At 17.8% G+C, this 22,554-nt stretch overlaps 1 protein-coding gene across 3 annotated transcripts in view; it reads left to right on the top strand.

The window, feature by feature from the left end:
• The window catches only part of LOC107998631 (uncharacterized), a 438,394-nt gene that overhangs the window by 313,048 nt on the left and 102,792 nt on the right, over window positions 1-22,554 (top strand). The window lies entirely within an intron of this gene.

The following is a 22,554-nucleotide window of genomic DNA, read 5'->3' as shown; positions in this document are numbered from 1 at the left end:
ATTAGAAAGATTAAAGTATTAAATGTCTAAGTATTAAATTGCACAAACATTAAAATATGTACATATAATTCAAATTAAATCATTAATTTTTAGACATTGATTATTAATAATAAAAATGAAATGTATTATCTGGAATTCTATAATAAAATTAATTTATCAAAAAAGCAGTAAACCGATTCGATATTTTTCTCTCGCATTGCTGATATTATTTATATTGTGTGTAATTAGATTCTATGCAATTTTAGTTAATTGTAAATAGGATATAACATGTATATAAATCCGATATTTAAGATCGTATTTCATAGCATTAAAATGAGATTACAATAACGAGATTGCATTTAATTTTCATCAGAAAATTATTATCAATACGTGAAATTGAATATTAACGTTAATGTATCGAATTATCTCGATGTGTATGCTTTTTACAAAATGTTGACTGGAATAATTTCATTAAAGTAAAATATTACAATATATTACAATGTATTACAATTATATTACAAAGTAAAAATACAAAGTAAAATAAATTTATATTGGCAAAAAAAAAATTCTCTGAAATAGAAAATAGTGCTGAAATTATATATTGAATGTGCAAAATTCATATTAGTATTAAAAAGATGGCGAATCATGAAGATAAGAAATTTAATTAAAATAAAAATCAAAGTGAGTTTAGTACTAAATATGTTCGCATTCGCAACAATATAATTATTATAATGAGTTGGTGAATATAAGCTAATAGTTGAGTACTTATAGAATGCTCTTCGATAGATATCGTAACAAATGGTTACTTCTTAAAGATGAGTAGATTGTATAAGTGGTTATAATATATGCAAAGCGCTTATCTATTAGAGACCAAGATCTCTCTCAATGTCATAGCAGATAATCAATGGTTATAATATGATATAGTTCGAACAAAAATGTAATTATTGTATAGCAGTTTTGATTCAATTGAGAAAGTCATAGTTTCCTAGTAGGATACGCCAATAACTAATATAACAGCCAGTGCTCGGTTCGCAACACTCCCCAAGTTCGAAAAAATTGCTCGCTTGGTAATCTATATATAATCTATAAATAGTAATCTATATAAAGATCTCACAATAAACAAGAAAGATTGGCGCTTTCTTATAAATTTCTAAATTAGAGCAATATTATTTGCCTTTGAATCTAAAACTATCTGAAAACTATATTTGGAATATATCACCGTTAGAATATTTCAGCCAGACTAAAGTATGTCAGAAATATATAATTATCGGCTAAATTTTCAAAGAGAGTTGTTCCTAATAATATCATCCTTTGTTTAGGCTTAATGAAGATCTGGTAATAACAGAAAAAGTTTTTTAATTTCTTCGAATATTTATAAATCTCGCGAACAATAAATAGTCCTGAACAAAATAGATATATGAATTATATCTTAAGTATGCAGAAAGTATATTTTTAAATAGCTTTATGAAATGATAAAATAAAATCCTAAAATTTTAAATAAAAAGAAATAAAATGGCAGTGAAATTATTTATTTTTGATTGTAGATTGCTATAACTCCACTAACCATTGATATATTCAATCTAATTTTATGAATAATGTCAATATATTTCAATAATTTGAAGTTAGTTTCCTGAATACATTTATTTATATAATATATTTGGATGATATATACTTATAAGATTTTGAATTGTAAAATTTTATTAATTATTTATTTATTAATTATTTATTTATTATATTGAATAAATTACAATTTAAACTAAAGAAATGAATTTTAATCAATAGATAATTGGATTAGTATATCATGTCAATATTGTATCAAATATATCATGTTTAATTTAATATTCGTTTTTAATTTTTTAATATTTTATACTTTATTAAAATATTAAAAAATTAATATATTTTATTCTTAATATATTTTTCTTTTTCTCAAATTTTTTAAAGATATTATATAATTCTTTCATGAATATATATATATAAAGCAAACTGTAAAATCATAATTTGAATATTTCTGAAATATTGGATAATTTATAAATATTTTTAATAAAATTTTTAAATTATTCATAATTAAACAATTTATCTGATTTTTCTAATTTTTTGTTTGATTTGAAGTATTTTCTTTATATTTATTTTAGTATATAAAATAAATTTTTTAATGTTTATTTTAGTAGATTCCTCATAAAGAATATTATCTTTATTCATATTAATAATGTCGTTTTAATGAAAATGTTTGTTTATTTCTTGAACTAATAAATAATAAACGTCGTTTGTATTTTTTTTTACGATGTAGATTGTTTAGTAAGTGTCTTGCCTGTATATGGAAGATGGCTCTTTTGTAAAAATAACAATTAGAATTATTATTGTTCAAATTCTTAACAAAAGTAATATTTTTCTTATTTGCAGATGAAATTTTAATAAAGGATATATAGATCTAATAGGAAGTATTATCATATCATATTTTAATTTTAACGTTCCAAGCAATTTATGAATATCATAAATATTTAAATGGATGTAAATGAAAAGATATTAAAATATACAAATATATAAATATACGAATATCTTACTTTTAAAAATAACAAAAGCTTAAAATATACAAATATTTAAAAATATTTTTAAAAATAAAAATATTTTAAAAATAATTTAAAAATGCAACTGATGTACTTTTATTAAGGATTACGGATATATAGGTACTCATTAAATATATTAAAAATATTAGTTTCTTATATTTGGTTCAAGCTCTAGATTATAGTCATTAATTTTTGCTTTTATATTTATTAATGATTTTGTCTGCTATTTTCTTGTTAGCAAAATACAAATTTTGCTTTTAAAAATTCGATATAAATCTTCAAGTTTTTCAATATCTAGTGCATATTGTTTAATTGGATTCCATTTTTTGCCTCAATTTGATCATTTTTTATGAAATATTCACTTTAAACTATTTTTATAGCTAAAATTAGTCAATTATAAAATGAAAGACTCTTGAAATTATTTCACTAATTTATATACTAATTATTATATGATTAATTATATTGTATTCCAAATAATAAATAAAATTTAATATATATAATTTTATACGAGAAAAAAGATAAGAAAAAATTTCTTATAGATATAAAATAAAGGTAATAGATGTACAATAAATGTAAAGAAATGAAATTTATAAAATTATATGTAAAGATGCAAGATATACAAACGGACATAGGCTAATAGCAATGTCAGAGATATGAAAATCGGAAATAAAGAAAACAAAGAAATACAAGAGATGAAATGAGGATAGGTGTAACTGAAAAAAATGTAATTGTTCAATTATAATAAAATTTTGGAAATTGATGGTATTTTATTTTATTATTTTTTTATGATAATTTTTTATATTGAAACAATATAAAAAGAATAAATATTATTTATATACATTTTTATTTATATGTAATTGGAAAATTTTATATGCATATTAAAAAAAATTACAATTGATCATATTAATAATTGCATATTTGAAATAAATTCTAATACAAAATATATTTGAGTATATTCTAATATAAAATATAGTTCAAATAAATAATGCTAAATAATGAAATGTAAAAATATTCTATTATCAAATAAAAAAATATTTTATATTAATTCCATTTTTTATATTATTATTAATTATATTATTTATAATTTAATAAATAAATAATTACAATAATAAAGAAAATAATTAGAATATAATATTGTAAATTATGATTCAATATGTTGATAATAGTATCAAATAAAATATTTGATGATATTAAAAATAAATAATAATAATATTAATAATAATAGTAAAAAAGATGATTATAAAAAATCTAGATTATCATTAAAAAAATTTCATTCAAATATTTTCAATATTATTAATAAATATAACAATAAATTATATTATATATATATATCTTAAATTATATCTTATATTTTATTTTATTCTTTATTAGAAAAAAAAAGCTAGATTTGATAACTATATTTCATGAATTATACAAAATATTTCAATTAATTTAATCGAATAAACGATATTCTTTATGAAATTTGAAAACATGGAGATTATAAGTTAAAAAGAACAAAATAACTCAAAAATTTCAGATATTTCCATGTTCAAAAAATTATATATATATTTATATATATATATTTTTTTTTTTTAAATATAGTGTACTATTGCTTGTGATATATGACTTTTTATTTGATCTTTTAGAATTTCATAATAGTTCGAAATAATCAAATTAAGATCTATATATGTATTAAGGACAGGGCTTGTGAAGCGGTCGAATAACCTGGCCTATGTTTTATAATAGTACATATTATTTTTTGCATATAATCAAAAGTCTAACAATAATTTATGAGAGGGTATGATTTCCTAACATTGACCAAATTTAAACAAAGACATCATAGTAACGGCCAACAAACGCTTCACAAGCTATATTTACACGCCATGTGATGGACCATGAGAGCGAGTGCGAAGGTCTTGACTCCCACACGCTGCAACGCGATCCCGCGAAGGCCGTCCTCCAGTGCGACCATTGGTCTGTCCAATCTCCTCTCTATGTGCATTTTTCCGCAGAAAAGCAAGGATTGGAACGAAAAACCGAGGATCGCGACAGTCTTGCAATAGAATTCAACGACTATACAATGTACATCAAAATACAATTAGAATCGTTACAGTTAACCGCAGAATCAAAGTATTATCATTCGTTCACTCAGAGCTCTTAATATAAAGAATATACAGTTCTACGATAGTAGATGGTCGAGCAGTAATATCAGTTTAAGCAATGTCCATTTGTGCAATATTCGAAATGGTTCATCTATTTTGATATTAACAATATATTATAATAAAACAGTGTAATAAATATATACAATTATTAATCAATGTATATATTTATTTAAAATTTTAATAAAAATTTAATTCAAAATATTTATCAATATTTATTCTTAATAAATATGCATACTTATTAAACAATATGTACATTAGCATATACATATTTTATAACATTATAACATTAACACATATATTTTATAACAATATAACATATATTTATACATTTTATAACAAATTAAAAAAAATCAATTAAATTTAAAATAATATCATTGAATAATATGTTCAAAATTATTCAATGATTAGATTTTTTTTTCTAGTTGTCTAAAACAGTTAGAAATGTTAGTATTGTTTATTATTTTTGTAAATTATTTTTATTCCGAAATACAATCATTTCGGAATAATCAAAAATCAAATTGTATTATTATACACATTGCATGTTAAAATCGAAAACTGATGAATGACTTCGAATATTGTACAAATGTTTAAATTGATGTTACTCCTCGAAGGACTACCTATTATCATAGGACTGTATATTTTTTATATTATGAGCTTTGAATGAACGAATGGTGATGCTTTGATTCTTTGCTCTGATTCTAACTGTATTTTAATGTATATTGTATCATCGTCGAATCTGTTCTCGTTTCTATTTATATATCAACTGTATTACAAGACTGCCGCGATCCTCGGTTTTTCTTTCAATTCTTATTTTTCGGGAAAAATACACAGAGAGAGGGGTTGGAGAGACCAATGATTGCGCTGGAGAGCGGTTTCGAAGGATAGGTTCTCGCGAGATCGCGTTGCAAAAGTATATTTGATTATAAATACAGTTATGAATACATTCATTTTATTCAAATTAGTATGTGTATATATAACTAACAAATACATTTATTGATAATATACACAAAACAAAATGTATTTATATAGTATATATTTTATTAATCTTGTTTATTAATTATGTAAAATATAAAATTTAACTATTTAGTATAATTATTTGTTTTGATTTCCTAAGAAATGTTTTATCTAAAAAGAATATAAATGTATGTCAGAGTTTGAATTATCAAGAAAGCATTGAAGAAAACAATAAACATGATGTAATATGATATGTAAATATAATATGCATGTTTATCATATAAAGAAAATTTAATTATTATATAATCTTTTCTTCCAATAAGTCTCACTTGATGAATTTTTTATTCGCTCAAAAGCACGCTTATTATATAATTAAAAATGTAATTGGACTACTTAAATTATTATAATAAATCATATTATTTTTTTACATTATGTATATAATATTATTGAATATTAAAAGATATTTAAAAAATGTTTATTCGTATACGTAATTTATAAATATTTATATATATATTTAACATAATAATTTAATAATTTAATAATTTATACATATTTAACATAATTGAAGCAACGAATTCAGTATAATTATATTTATCTTTAAAATAATATTAATTATACGTAAATAATTTATGTTTATTTATTTATTTAACAATTAAAGAAATGTTTATTTAACAATTAAGTAAAAAATTATGAATTATTTAAAAATAATTATTTCTATTTTTGTTTATAACTTTTCTTTAATTACTAATAAATTGTAAACATAAATAAATTTTTTACAGTTAATTATTAATAAATCTAATTAAAGGAATATTTGTTTTTAAACTCTTTTTTATTTCCAATTTTATAAAATAAAATTGAAAAATAATCAAATTTTCAAAAGTCAATTTCGAAGATAAAAGAAAGCAAAAAAAAAAGTGAAAACAAAAAATTATTAAACCTAAAGATGAATGGAAAAAGATGAGATGAAAAAGCAAAACAATTTTTAAGATAAATGAATAAAAGTAGAAAATAAGATTGAGAAATATTAAAAAATTCTTAAAACTAAGTAGAACTAAAAAATAAGAAAAAATCTTAAGAAATTCTAAAAATTGAATAAAAAAAACATAAAATGATATCTTTTTCTAAAGATGATCAGAAAATTTTTCTTAAAATTAGATTAAAATAAGAACAAATCGTATGAAATCTCGTAATAAGGATTGTTGAGGTTGAGATAAGTAAACCAAAATGAATGAAAGTCTATTTAAATTATTCATCAATAAATAGAAGATTGAAAGGAAAAATAATATTGTAGAGTATTAGTAGTAATATTATTAAGTAATATTATACATAATAATATAAAGATATATCATCACATAAATTTTTACAATTTTAACGTAAATGCATTATTTTGTAATTACTTATTTTTTACTAACATAAAACAATATATATTATTACAACAATATGAATTTTACATCAATGTTTTTTTAGCATGAAATACAATATTTATGGGTCGATGCTTGAAATATTTTCTGCTAATGTTCGCGTTGCTTATTTTATGATATTTTTCATCTCTAATATTCACAATATTACACAAAATTATTTCGATTCAATTCAGTGGAGAAAATATTTTTCTATTTAAAATATTTTTTTAAAATAAATTTCAATTTTTTATTTCAATCGGCTCGAATTTTATTGCAAATTTATCGAATTTTTATTTTATGATATAGATAGATATTACGTATAAGTTTTTTATATCCGAACAGTGATTTTAGAAATATAATATAATGAAAATGTTTGCGTCACAAATTGATTTGCGTCAAATAAAATGTTTAAAAATCTTTTCGAAATAATTATATTTAAAGTTCAATCGATTTTTTTCAATAATATAATTTGCGTGATTTATTTGCTTAATGACTAAAGATATACTTATAAGTTATTTATGTAATATTTGTGATTTTTCAATATGGTTGTACACATATAAATTTATTTTATCCGCTAAAATCTAATCAAAATTTTAATATACTAATAATTAATTTTGTAATAAATGTTTATTTTAGCTATATTACATACAAATTTATTCTATCAATATTCTTTTATCATATTTACAAGAATACTTGCAAGATGCATGATACATTAATAAATATAATTTTTTAGTCAATTGCAAAATGAAGAACGCCTTTAAATTTAATAATTGAAATTAATGATTAAATTGTATACAAGAAATTATACAAGAACTAATTTCATTCTTTAAGTAATGAACTTTAAGTAATGAATTTACTGAAAAATTTTTCAAAAGAATTGAACAGAGTTTTGTGTAAATCATATTTTAATCTATTGTTCATATCCTTTAAAATTTTTAAAATAAAAATAGATAAATTTCTAGATTAATGATATCTCAACTCTCAATAATCAATAATTGAAATATGATGTTTAAAATATCATTTTGAACATTTTATATTGATGTAGTTTTTGACATATACGCAAGCGTTTTTATAAAGTTATCGAAAACATAAATTCATTTTCTTTTTCATTCTCTAATATAAAAATTTATTGTAAAATTTAAAAAAAATTCAAATTTTTATTCTTTTTCAAGCTAATAAATTTCAATTTAAATGTAATTTATTACAAATATTATAATCTGTTTTAAGAAAACAGTATATCAATTAATTTAAAAATCAAATATTTAATTTTTTTAAATACAACAAAATAAAAGAAATCATTAATTTATTAAAAATTAATTAATAAAAATTAATTTATAAAAATTGTATTTTACAAATAAAAGTGAAATACACATATTGAACTGTTTATATTTTTCATTCATATTTTTTTAAATTATATAATCAACTTCAATTTCTTAAATGAAAATTCATCTTTATAGATAAAAAATATTTGTTATAATACAATTACTAAAGAATTTTTTAAGAAATCTTAACAATTATTAATATTCATAAAAACTAATGGTTCAAGTATTATATTTTCAGAAAACTATAAAAAGCCTAAAGATAATTCTCGTACTTTAAAAAATATTTATAAATGAAAATTTTAATAATTTTTTTATTTAAAACATTTTTAATTATATTGATATCAATTGCTTATCAATCAATGCTTCATTTTGTAATTTTTTTTTATTGTTACTTTTTTCTTCTTAAAATATCAAAAAAATATAAAGAAAAGTTGATAAAAAAAAAGGAGAAAAATCGAAATGTTCTTTAATCGAATTTCATTTGTCATATTCGTCTCAACTTTATTTTATAAAAGAACTGTTTCTACTTACACAAAATTTTTTCTATTTTTATTTTTTGTAATAAAATCAAGGAATTCGTTCGAAATTCAAAGCTACAATTTTAATAATAAAAGCATTTGAGATATATAATACAAAAAGATAAAATTCAAAGCAAACCAAAAATTATAGTGAAGGAGCTATATTTTCTTTAATTCTAGAGAAAAATTTTAAAGAAAGCGACATAAAAAATTAGAAATGTAATAAATATAATAAAATAGAGAAATAAACGTCGTAAATTTAAATTAATAATTCAATGTAAATGTTTATAATAATGTTATATGTTTATAATAATGTTTATAATGAAATTGCAAGAATTGTAAGAAAGAAAAAGTAATGATACATGATTTTGGCATAAAGTAATGATACAATTAAAATTGTAAAATGAAAATAAAAATGATACGATGAAAATAAAAATGTTTATTTCTTTTCATAATGATAAATGCGGTTGAAAATATAAAATTGATTGATCTATGAATTGTTACGATTAAAAGAATATGGGTTTAGAATAGAAATCTCTACTTAATTATAAAAATGCACCATACAATAATCCTCGTCTCACTATGCCGCTATTTCTGATTTTCGTTATTTTACTACACATTCGCACTTTAATATGTTTTATAAAAACGAGAAAGTAAAATTAATAGAAAAAGAATTACAAAGAATGTGATATCCGCATGCAAAATGCAAAAATTAAATTATTATTTAGTTTGAAATATGTGTATAATATTAAATTTAAGTAATTTATAATAGAAAAATTAAATAAAAGTTTTTTATTCGAAATATATTCTAATTATAGAAAAGATAGATTATTATTCTATATTATTCTTTACAATTTGTACAATAAATTATTTTATTTAGAATAGCTACATAAGAATAATAATATAATATTTTTATTTAATTAATTAAATTAAATTCAAATTTTTCATTTTGTATATTATAAATTGTACAAAATTTACATTAAAATAAATATTAAAATATCTCTTGTCATAATTTTGATATAAATTATTACTTGTATATTTTTCATAAAAACTATTATTCTACTTGATTAAAATCATATTTCAAATATGAAATAAGCTTTTAAATAATATTTATATAAGTCTAATATAAAATATAAACGTATTCAATTTCAACAAAATAGCATTTTATATTTAACAAATAAGTTAGAAAATATTTTTTTATCATCGAATTTATTTTATATAATTTATTAAGTGAAATTTTATTGTAATGAGAAAAATGAAAATAAATATAAATAAAGTAGAAAAAATAAATTACAATTTATGAAAAATAATTTCTAGGAAAATATAATAAAATTTATAAAAAAATTTCATATTAAATAAAATTCATTATCATTGTTAAAAAAAATTAAATTAAGTAAATTATAATATGTTTACATCAGGAGCAAAAAATAATATACATATAATAATATGCATATCATTATTGAGATGATATAAAATATGAAAATAATATATAATAATAAAAAATGCTATTACAATTTTAAAAAATAATTTTAATTTAAATATTTTAAACTGAGAATTTGAAATAAAGAGAAATTTACATATAATAAAGCAGCATTAATATTTATCGCATTTGAATTAAATTTTTAAAGAATTAATACATCAAATTAAATTATTTATGATTACAATTATAATTACATCAAATAAAATTAGAAATGATATAATTGTTAAATCGAGTTTTTTTACACTAAATAAGCAATTGCGATAAAATATAATAAATTATGAAAATGAAAGTTGCAATTTATTTGTAATAAAATAAATTTTTTAGAAAAAAAAGAAAAAAAATGGTATAGTATATATATATTTTATATATTTTTTTAACATCTTTGTATTTAGATTGAGTTCATTATTTTTTTTCAATACTTATATTATGTTTTTTATATTATCTATTAAATCTTATCTTTTTTTCAATTATTATCAACGACATTAAAGAAAAAGAATTGTTAACGAAAATCTTTATGAATTATTATAAATAATAATTATTTTTAATTACAAAAACTACTATTGAAAATAATTTTTTAATTTCCAAGATATTTTTTATTTGATTAATTATTATCATATAACTAGTAAATAAAAAAATTATAATAGCTGCATTTTTCAAATTCTTATAACGAAATAATCAAATTATTTAAGTAGTTGAGAAAAGTATAAATAAATGTGTGTGTGAAAATTAAATAATTTTTCGAAAAGAAAAGAATAACAAGAATAACAAGCATGAAAATAAACAAAGAGATGGCGATTTATGAAAATTTATTTTCATAAATTTCATCGAAATGTTAGTTCTTCAGAAAAATACTCGCAAAAGTGTAAATAAGTTCTTGCATTTTGGCATACAAATATCATTTTATTTGTAATTTGTTTTACATATATGCTAAAAATACTTCTTGTTATTCTTTATAATCGTTGTGTTGAAATTAATTTAATATATGCCGTTGGTAATGGATGTGTTTTATAATAAAAAATAAATATAAATAGAAGAGAATTTTTACTTGTTTAATGGTTTGTGAAATTTTTGCCAAATAAAGTTTCGAAAATTAGAATATGATTTGTTTTTTTTAGATTATATAGTTAATCTTTTATAATTTTAAGAGATAGTTTTAGTTAGATATATCTAAAGTGAATAAAAAATGAATGTGAAATTTTTAAATAGATTTTAAATAGATATGTACGTATTTTATTCATTCCTATTCAAAATTATTTTTATAAAATTTCATTTAGTAGATTTTATTTATAATATATAATATATAAAATTATTTATTTATTCCAATATTCTAATTTATATATATATATATAATTAATTATTTATATATATATATTTATTTCAATATTCTAATATATAATCTATTTATTAATATCAATATATTAATACTGATTTGTATACAAATTTGAAATGAAATCTAATAAATTAGTTGGCTATTATAGAATTGGAATATGAATCATAATTCTAAAAAGTTTAAAACAAATTGTTTTTTATTTCAATATAAATTTGATAAATTTGAATGTATATTCAATTACTATCATAAAATGTTTCGTGAATAAAAGAACATTTTTTTTCTTTAGTAAACAATTGAGACACATAACACATCGGAAATTAATCTACATATGTTATATGTTTAGAATAAATTATTACATTTCTAATCAAGAAATCAAATAGCTACATTATTCATAAAAATCATTTTTCTTAACATCGAAATGAATAAAATAACTGCACACAACTTATGATATTGTACAAAATTATAAATTCTTATTTCTCATTATCTAAATATTGTTAGACGTACTTTCTAATTGTAATATTATTTTCATACTTTTTAAATTAGAAATTTGCACGAAAATTATTGAGAAAGTTGCATAATTTTTTGAAAACAAAAAATACATAAACAGAAATTATTTTTTCAATTTCAGAAATATTTTAAAAATATAAAATTTTAATTAAAACTAAAATGGAATATTGAATAAGAAGAAAGTTTATGCAAATTATTTTCAAAAATTTAATATAATATAATATAATATGAATCATTTTATATTCAAAAATTAATGCATAATAAAACAAAATAGCCAAATATATTTATCTTTAAAAAGATCTTTTATAAAGATTTATCTTATAAAAAGTATTTATCTTTTTTTCTATATCTTATAAATAAATAATTTATAATAATTTATAATACTTATTTATATCGTTATTTTTTAATACAATTCGTTGTACTTAAATACAATTTTTGTAAAAAACAATTATAAAACTTTATCTTGAAAATTGTTAAAGATAAGTAAACAAATAAAGATTAAACGAAAACTATGAAAAACTATAAAATAAGCATTATAATTTAATCTCATAAGTTATGAGTCCATCAAACTCCAAGTAATGAATTGAATTCAGGAATTGCTAAGGAATTCTCCATTTATAGCATAAGCATAATAAATATCAAGTATTCATAAAATTAAACACTTTCGTATATTTAGTTTACTTTAAGATTTAAGAATTTTTTTTATTATTTATTATTTTAAGCAATGCTTTAAAACATAAAAAAGATTTTTTATAAAATAAATTGAATTATTAAATTAATATAACTGCCATCATCAAGTATGAAAATTTGATTTCCAAGCATTATAGTTAATATTTTCATGTTCAGTAATTCCATTTCAAATTTTGAAAATTTTTTATTACAATTTTATAAAATTCTTGGAAATTTTAGAAAATATGAAATGAACAATTTTAATAAAAAATTTAGTACTTACATTTTATATAATTATTTTATTCAACATTATAATAGTAAATAAGAATTTATTTAGTAATATAAGAGTTATTATAATTAGTTATTACAATTTAATTAATTTTAATATATTATATATATTATATATAATAATCTAATCTAATTAATTATTCAAAATTTGATTGATAGGAATAATTAAAATGTTAAAAATTTCGGAAAACATTTTTATTCACTTAAAATTCTATACACTAGATGCATAATTTAATTTCAATTCTTTTGTAATATTTGTTACTTATTGATTAATAGATAGAATTATAATAAAAATTTTACGATTTTGTGTATATGATTTTGTATATATAGATTCGATTTATAATTAAATTTTTGAAAATATATATTTTCATTTAATAGATGATAATGGTTTAATTTGAAGTGATGTACAATGATAAAATTTTACTTATACTAAAAAATTTTAATTACTTAAAATAACTAAATATGCTAGGAACAATATCCTGTTATTATTTTTAATCATTTATGTTCTTATGAAATTATGTTATATCAAATTTTAGGAATTATTATGATGTTAGACTTTTAAAATTTTCTAAAATAATTTTTATTTTAAGGAAATTGCTAATATTTTTATGGAATATTATTATGGAAATTTTTTTGGTAAATAGTTTATATTTTAAAAGATCTTTACTTTTATATTATGTATTTTTCATAATTATTAATATTAAAAAGCAATTAATATATTAATAATATTTTTTACTATTACAATATTTCATAAATGATTTTCTTTTATATCAATGTGAATTTTTTCAGGCCGGGATATCATATTTTGTAAAGCTTTACTTTATAATAAAGAAAGAATTCGTTCTATCTTCGTTTGATTTTGTGTTTTCAGAACAATTTTATTATAAGGCAATGTGATGGTTATGTGGATTGACAAATCAAAATAATCAAAGACCAAAAAAGAATTTGAAAAAAAAAACAATTCAGAACTGCAAATAAAATAAAATAAAAACTATTCTGAAAATTAATATTTTTTTCATACAATATATTTATTATTTTTTTAATTACCTGCAAATACTCTAATAGAGTAGCTTGGGAGATGAGATAGAATCGCAATGATGATAGAATTTATAATTATATATCTTCAAATTAATATTATTTTATATTATATATTGCATTATTATATGATATTATATTATATATAATATAATTTAATGTAATAAATTATATTATATGTAATATAGTATATTGTAAAATATTTATATTTTATAATATATATAAAATTTTTATTTATTATTATTTATAATTTATATTTATACATTTATATATTATATTTATACACTATTATATATTATATAATTAATTATTATTATATATTATTATATAATATTATCATATTTTATTGAAAAAATCAATGTGAAAGTGTTTTTAATTTTGATCAGATAAATTAGCCAATTGGACCATTATGCAACAATTAAAATTATACATATAAAAGTAGTCATGTTTTAACAATTTCTCTAAAATCGGGAAAGACAAGATGTATAAAATTAAAATTCTGCTTTGCTGACAATCGAAAAATGAATAACAATTATCCAAAAATGGAATATTAATATTAATTATCTACATACACGAGAAACGGATGGTATTCATTCAATCCAATATTTTATATTTTATATTTGATTGCGAATAATGCTAATGAAAAACGCAATGACATTTGAGATTATCTAGTGATGAGTGATAGCATAAGGGATTTATGCATTTGATCGTGATTGTCCAATAATAATAATTAGTATTAATGATTAATGAATTAGATATAATGTTATAATATTCATTATTAGTTCAGTTTTTTAAATTATTTTAAACTTCTGGATTTTATATATTTTTTTCTTTCTTTTATTTTTATCTTTTAAAAACACATATACGTATAAAAATTCTTTTCTTTCTATTATCATATATTATTAAAAAATAAAAATTTAAAAAATTAATTATAATAGAAATAAATTTTGAAAAAAGAAATTTATTTTCAAAATTCTTTGATACTTAATGAACATTTAAAACAAATTTAAATTTTGTATAAAAAAAAATTTTTTTATATCTTACAAAATTTTGTAAACATGATTTTTTAATATTATGAATTGTTTTTGCAAAAATAATGATTTTTATATACCAAGTTTTCTGATTATTTAAATTGAATTTAGCTTTTTAATGTGCAATATATTAGTATGGTTAGTATAGCAAATCTTCAGTTTTTAATCAGAAATATTAGAAGAAATTTCATAAAAAATTATTCTAGATCTTATAATTTACGTAGTATTTTACTTTTTAAGAATTAAATTTATCAAAGTAATTATATATCGCAATCTAATTGTTTTTGAAAAATGATAAAAATATTTTATTATTATTAATTATTATTTTATATTATTATTTTACTTTATTTTATTTATATAATTATTCTTCAAACAATATAATTATTATCATTTGTTATTATCATTATTTATTGTAATTTATAAATATTTTTTAAAATTTCAGTATTATTATAGTATTATTACAATATTTTTATTACAGTAAATATTACAATACAAATTTAATCACTCAATAAATATGTAAAATATATATATAAATTTTATTTCATAATTATTTTTTAACATATAGTTACGAATAGTTCAAAAATCATTTTTAGAAAAAATATCTGTATAAATAAAAAATTCTAATTCTAAATAGGATAATTTAATATATATATATATATATATATATATAAAACATATTTTTTTTATAGATCTTTTTGTAAACATTGTAAACGATAAAATTGAAGAAACAGCAAGATATTCGATATAAGATTTGAGATTTTCAAGGTAAGAAAAAAAGAAATAATCAAAATAGAAAAGTTCTATAAGTAATTTATTGATTAATAAAGTTTCATAATGCATGCTTCAAAAATAAACACATTTCTTGTTATCTTCTTTTTTAATAGATAAATTTTAGTTATAAAAAAATTTAGTTATTAATAAATGGCGAGAATCAAACAGTCTTTTATTTTACAGAAAAAAAATATGAAAAAAAAATAAATAAAATAAAAGAAAATTTGATTCGATTTTATTCAAGAAAATTTAATCCAAGTAAAAAAGATTATAGTATATATATATATATATATATATATATATATATATATATATATAGTATATATATATATATTCCAATTTTATGAGATTTCGAAAATAAGAGAGAAACGTACAATTTAAATAGAACTTTCGCGAATTGCGCGATTCAAATGAAATGTAATTTTATTGGACAGTAAAATACATGCGTTCCACAAATAAACACGTTGCATGTTTATCTATCTTTTTTGTACAAAAAGAAAATGGAGAGAAAAAAATCAGAAACTTCAAAGTTTGATTTGATTTCATTGAAAAATTATATTTTATCAAAAAGAATTACAGTTTTCAATTGTTTACAATGATAGTAAATACTTCAAAAATTTTAACTTTATTAAAAAGATATATGATTAATAAATTTTCTCGCGTGAAGAGATTGTATTTGTTTTTTTTATGCATTTTGAAATCTTTCGTTCGTGTTTAATAAAGAGATTATCGATTATTATTATTATCAATTATCGACATGATATCGATATGTTATTGATTTCTATAATTCTTCTATATCGATATTATTGATCTTATTGATTTTTAATTGTTTTATATCGTTAAAATATCCAAAAAATTAAAATTTTTATTTTTTCTTATTATTATTTTCAATATTATTATTAAATTATTAAAAATATTATTTATAATAAATTAAAATAAAAATAAATAGATTTTATTTAAAAACTATTATATTCTATCAGTTTTATATTTCATATTATTAATATCTTAATGATATTTTGAATATACAGAAACATAGGAATTTCGGACATTTTCATTTATTATTAATATTTTCGATTTATTGAATTATTAATAATATTAATATTGGCAATTTAATTAATAACGATATTAATAATAATAATTATAATTTACTTTAATTTAGTACACTCTTCTTCTTAAATTTAGTTTTTAATTTACAAAGTTGAATAAGACTTGAATTTGTAATTCTAAATAATATAAAGATTTTTTATCGATATATTTTTATAAAAAGTCTTTTTGATATGAATATTTTGAAATATTGATTTTTTGTTCTATTAATCTATTTCTTTCTCAATCAATCAATTTATTTAATAATATAATGATAATTTTTTTTAAGAAATGATAATTTAATAAAAAATAATTATGTAATATGTATATGATATGTAATATGTATAATGTAATATGTATAATAAGTATGATTTTTTTAAAACAACATAAAAATATTGTTTAATTTTGGTAATAAAAATTTAATTGAAATAGTATTAATTATCATACATTATAGTATTAATTCAATCGATTGTATTTTAATCACAATTGAAATATAATATGCATAAAGCGATTTTAAAAAAATTTTCAAAGAAAAAAAATCTCTAAAATCTCATTAAGTTTTTAAAACAAATAAGCTAATATCAAAAGTAATACAAAATAAATCATAGTTAATAACAGAGAAATTAATGCAATTTTAAAAAAATAATGAAAAAAAAATATGAAGTACTAATCTAAAACTTATTGAAATATTATATTTTATAATATTATATTTATATTATATTTATTTATAATACATTTCTATTTACTTTAATAATAAATTATTTTTCATTTTTTCCATTATAATAAATTTTAATATTAATATTTATAAAAAGTTTTTTATCATTGAGAGATATAATTGAAATATAGTTCCATGAGATAATTGAAAAAAATGAATTCTCCATATTGAAAAACTCATATTATTTAATTAATCTCACTAACATTTCAGTGGCTGAAACAATATATTCAAATGAGAAGCAAAGCTAACTTGAAACCACTTTTATTGGAGGAGATTGATGTATAATTGAAGTATAAACGTTTTATGCTTCCTTTTATCTTGGGTTTCTGGTTCTTGCTTGACTTTTGTTTTTCTTATCGATTCTTTTGCAAGAATAAGTATAGTTACATACAGTTTTCTCGTTAACCAATCGGCACAAGATATTCCATGAATATTTAATGGATATTATTAAAAAGGAATATATCTATGATACAGTTCTGATTCAGTTTCAAATTAATGATATCTATTAAGACTCTGAGTTGAGATATTCGGTTTGTTCGCTTGCTGCGCTTTTATCAAAATGCCGTTGATTAGTGAATTTTCATTTTTTGAGAAATCAAAAGTTATATTTATGATCATGTTCATTCTTTCTATATTTACAAAATAATCTGAATTTTTTGTAAGAGTAGGATAGTACTTAAAAACTTATGAGATATCAAGATCTTTTTTGGAATAGAGATTTCGGTTAAGGAAACTCATAAACTATTTCTTATTGTGATACATGCAAATTTTCTTCGTTATATAACGAATCAAGTATTTGTATAAAAAAATATTTTTTTAAAGTTTATGCTACTGGAAAATTCTGTTAGATGTAAATAGAATAAATATTTAGAATACTTCTATATAAAATTTTTCTTCTATAAAAATAGAAGAATATTGAAAAGTAATCTTTTCTTATTGATTTTTGAATGAAAAATTCCTGAAATTCTTGCGATTTCATTTACTTTAAAATATGTTGTTGAACCATTTTCAACAATTCTTTTATTAATTGTTTTTGCATTGATTTTAGTTTTCGAGTTATACACAAAAATACTTTTCATATATTTCATTTATATGTGTGATAATTATCCCATGACAATTATCTCCATATTTAACTTAACTTAAATCTAACTTATATTAAACATTCTCTCATGATGATTCAGGTTTTGGATGTTTTGCAAAATAAATTGCAATAACAACAAACGTTGAAAATTTAACTTGATTTATCTATCATATTATAACTAGTATATACAATAGCCAAATCATATTCTATAATTATATAAAATATATATTTAATAAATATATTTACTAATTATGATTTATTATTATTTTTACTAATTTGTCAAAAACTATTTTTTATTTATATTTAATAAAATTGATATAATAATTTGATTTAATAATTTAAACGATATTTAATTAATTTTTATTATTAACTATTAAGTTTAATTAATTATTATTTTAAAAAATATATATATTATAATTAAATTTTATTTAAATTTTTAATAAAAATTTCAATAAAAATGAAAAAAATATTAAAAATTATGATAATATTATAAATTATTTATGGTTTTAATTTTTTGGCCAGAAATTGCATAGGCATAAGACAATAATTTGTTGAAAGATGACATATAAATCGATAAGATATACATATTCGTATCTTAACTAATTGAGAATAAAAATATTCTATAATTGTATTTATTGAATAATATTTATAAAAAATGTATTATTCTATAATATTTAAAAAAAATTAAATAAACAATAGAATATATTAATTCTATTTATGTAAATATAAAATGATATAAATAACAAAAATACGCATAATAGATATGTAAAAATGCATAAAAATTTATGATGTTCATGTAATTTAAATAACATAATTAATAATAATAAATATTAATAATTAATAATAATTAAATAATTTATTTAAAATATTATATATTATAAAAACACAAGATGAACATGAAGATAAAAAACTCAAATTCATTTTATAAAAATAATTTGTTTTATTTTATTTATATATTTGCATTTATTTTTATATTTGTCATAATTTTAAACAGAAATTAGAATTAATAATAATAAATAAATATATCTCTTGATAATTAAAAGTTATAATCTAATCTTTCATGAATGTTTAGTTTTCATTTAAAAACAAGAAATTGTCACAACGAAAATTATATTCATTATAAAAGTTTTTTTAAATGAGATATTTGGTATAAATATTCTGTTTTAATAACCTATTATTTTTAATTAGAATTATTAATTAGAATTATTTAATTTATTAATTTTCAATATTTTTAATTTTTCTTAATTGAAATTAAATAAAGGAATTATAATTTTATGAAAATTATATTATATTATTTTCATTATATATATCAAAATTATATTATTTTATGAAAATTTGTTTCATAAAATTTTTTATATATATGTTAATAATTTTTATTTTATATTTTTTTTATATTATTTTTATAGCAAAAAGAAACATTTTTATAATAGTAGTAAATATTTTTATAGCAAAAATATAATCTTAATACACAATATAATATTTAAATACCAATGAAAAGAAAAATTACTGTTGTTCTTGATTTTCTTTTGTTATTGATTTTTCTCTATTATTTTTAAATTTATGAAAAAATATTAGAACTGTTAATTAAGTCAATATCAATTTGAAGAAAAATAAAATATTTGTTATAATATAATGTTATATTATTGTCATAATCTCTCTTAAAAATTATTATTATATATGATAATTTTAACAAATTTTTAACAAATAATATTTTAATGTTCTTATTTTAATATTCTTTGAGTTTTAAAAAATTAAATATCTTTAAATAATAAATAAGTTTGTATATTTTAACATATATATGTTTTTATAAAATAATATAAAATTTTGAAAAATTTTACTAAATAAAAATATTTTTTCATAATTTTATTATATAATTAGAGAAATACAAAAGAAAATACAAAATATTAATATGTAATGCTTTGATGAATGTATAAATCAAAAATAAAATAAAGAAAATAAAGAAAAGAATAAAGAAAAGAAATATGATGATGTTTTATTTATACATGTCTATTCATGATAAAAAAATGAAAGAATATTTTCGATCATATTTCAAAAAAAAAAACATAGAAAAAGAAATAATAAATCGACAATAAACCTGTGAGAGCATCATTGATTGATAGAGTGCTTTTCTCAAAGTTGTAAAGAATGATGTTAAGTGTAAGATATAAATTTTTTATTTTCTTTTCGATATATTATAAATAGCAAAAAGAAACAAAAATTACAAATTATTTTTAACTTTAAATTATTCGATTTTTTATATAAATAATTCTATAATCAATTGATTCTAATTCTAATTGAATTCTGTCTAAGATTTACAAACTAAAGTTCATAAAATTACACATAAGTTTTTGATTAATGATCAGAAAAAAATCTTTTAATATAAACAAACAAATCAAAATAAAAAAAAGATTTCAAAAAATAAAATATTAAAGACAAAAATAGAAAAAAAGATTGAAAAATCTGATCAAAAATCTAGCATAAGAAAATGAAATAAAATAAAATGAAAAAAGAGGGGAAAATAAAAAACAAACTGAAAAAAGAAAAGGTAAGAACAAAAACTTTTGGGAATGAAAAAAAAATAATATATATTAAAGTATTTTAAAAAAAAGAAATAAAATAGTATATTTCTATCTCAAAGAATTCCAGCAGATATGAAATATATATCATGTTAATTTTTCTGATTTGTTAATTTTTAAAATATTTCATAGAAAATAAAATTATTTATTCTAATCTTTACATTTCAAAACAACTTAAATAATATAAAATGATTAAAATTTATGATAATTTAATCGCATAAATACTAAATAAAGTACTTATTAAAAATTATAAATGTAAATTAAAAAAATTAAGAAAATAAATTTTTATTTATATATATAACATTTGTATTTTATTTTTTAATAAATTTCTAATTTTTTAAATTTTATTGATTAAATCTTTATTTTAATTTTATGATTAAATCTTTCATAGAATTAAAAATGTTTTTTATTTATAGTTCTAAAGAAAACATTACATATTCTGATATATTCTCATAGCATTAAAACAATACTTTTGCTAATTTGCATGATGCTAATTTCAATATTTTGCATTCAAATAATTATTAAATATTTAACAAAAGATATAGGGATATTACATAGATAATGTCGTTTTTAACAGAAGTATATTTTAAAAAATTGTGTATTTTTTAGAAATACTTTAATATGGCTGTGAAATAATCTTAAAACTTAAGATGATATTTTCCATCTATAATAATCTTAACGATAATCAGTATTGTCATATACTCGAAAAAATTTATTATAAATACTAGCAAATCAGTTTTTCTGGGAACAACGAACTCTGTGAGCAGCACAGATTCTAAAAATTTTCCTTAAGGGATGTCACACAATTAAGAACCTTGTCTGCAGTGTCATTGATTGCTTAAGATGAATACGAAGAGGATTTCAAAGAGCATAAGTATTTTGTACAATTAAAAAAAAAATTAAGACGATTTTAGTTTTTGAATTATTCGAATAATTGAATAGTCTGAACTAAAAAAATTTCAATTTTGAATTTGTTAAATCTTGAATTTACAAATACTTTGTTAATACTTGAACTTGTTGAATTTTATATCTAAAAGAACATTTTTATCAATCTTTGAACTAATTGAATAGTTCAAAAGAAATTGAAGAAATTTTTTTGAACTATTTTAA

The sequence above is a fragment of the Apis cerana genome, linkage group LG4, assembly GCF_029169275.1.
Source record: "Apis cerana isolate GH-2021 linkage group LG4, AcerK_1.0, whole genome shotgun sequence".
Lineage (NCBI taxonomy): Eukaryota > Metazoa > Arthropoda > Insecta > Hymenoptera > Apidae > Apis > Apis cerana.
Note: the sequence above shows the minus strand (reverse complement) of the source record. Positions and strands in the feature narration are given on the sequence as shown.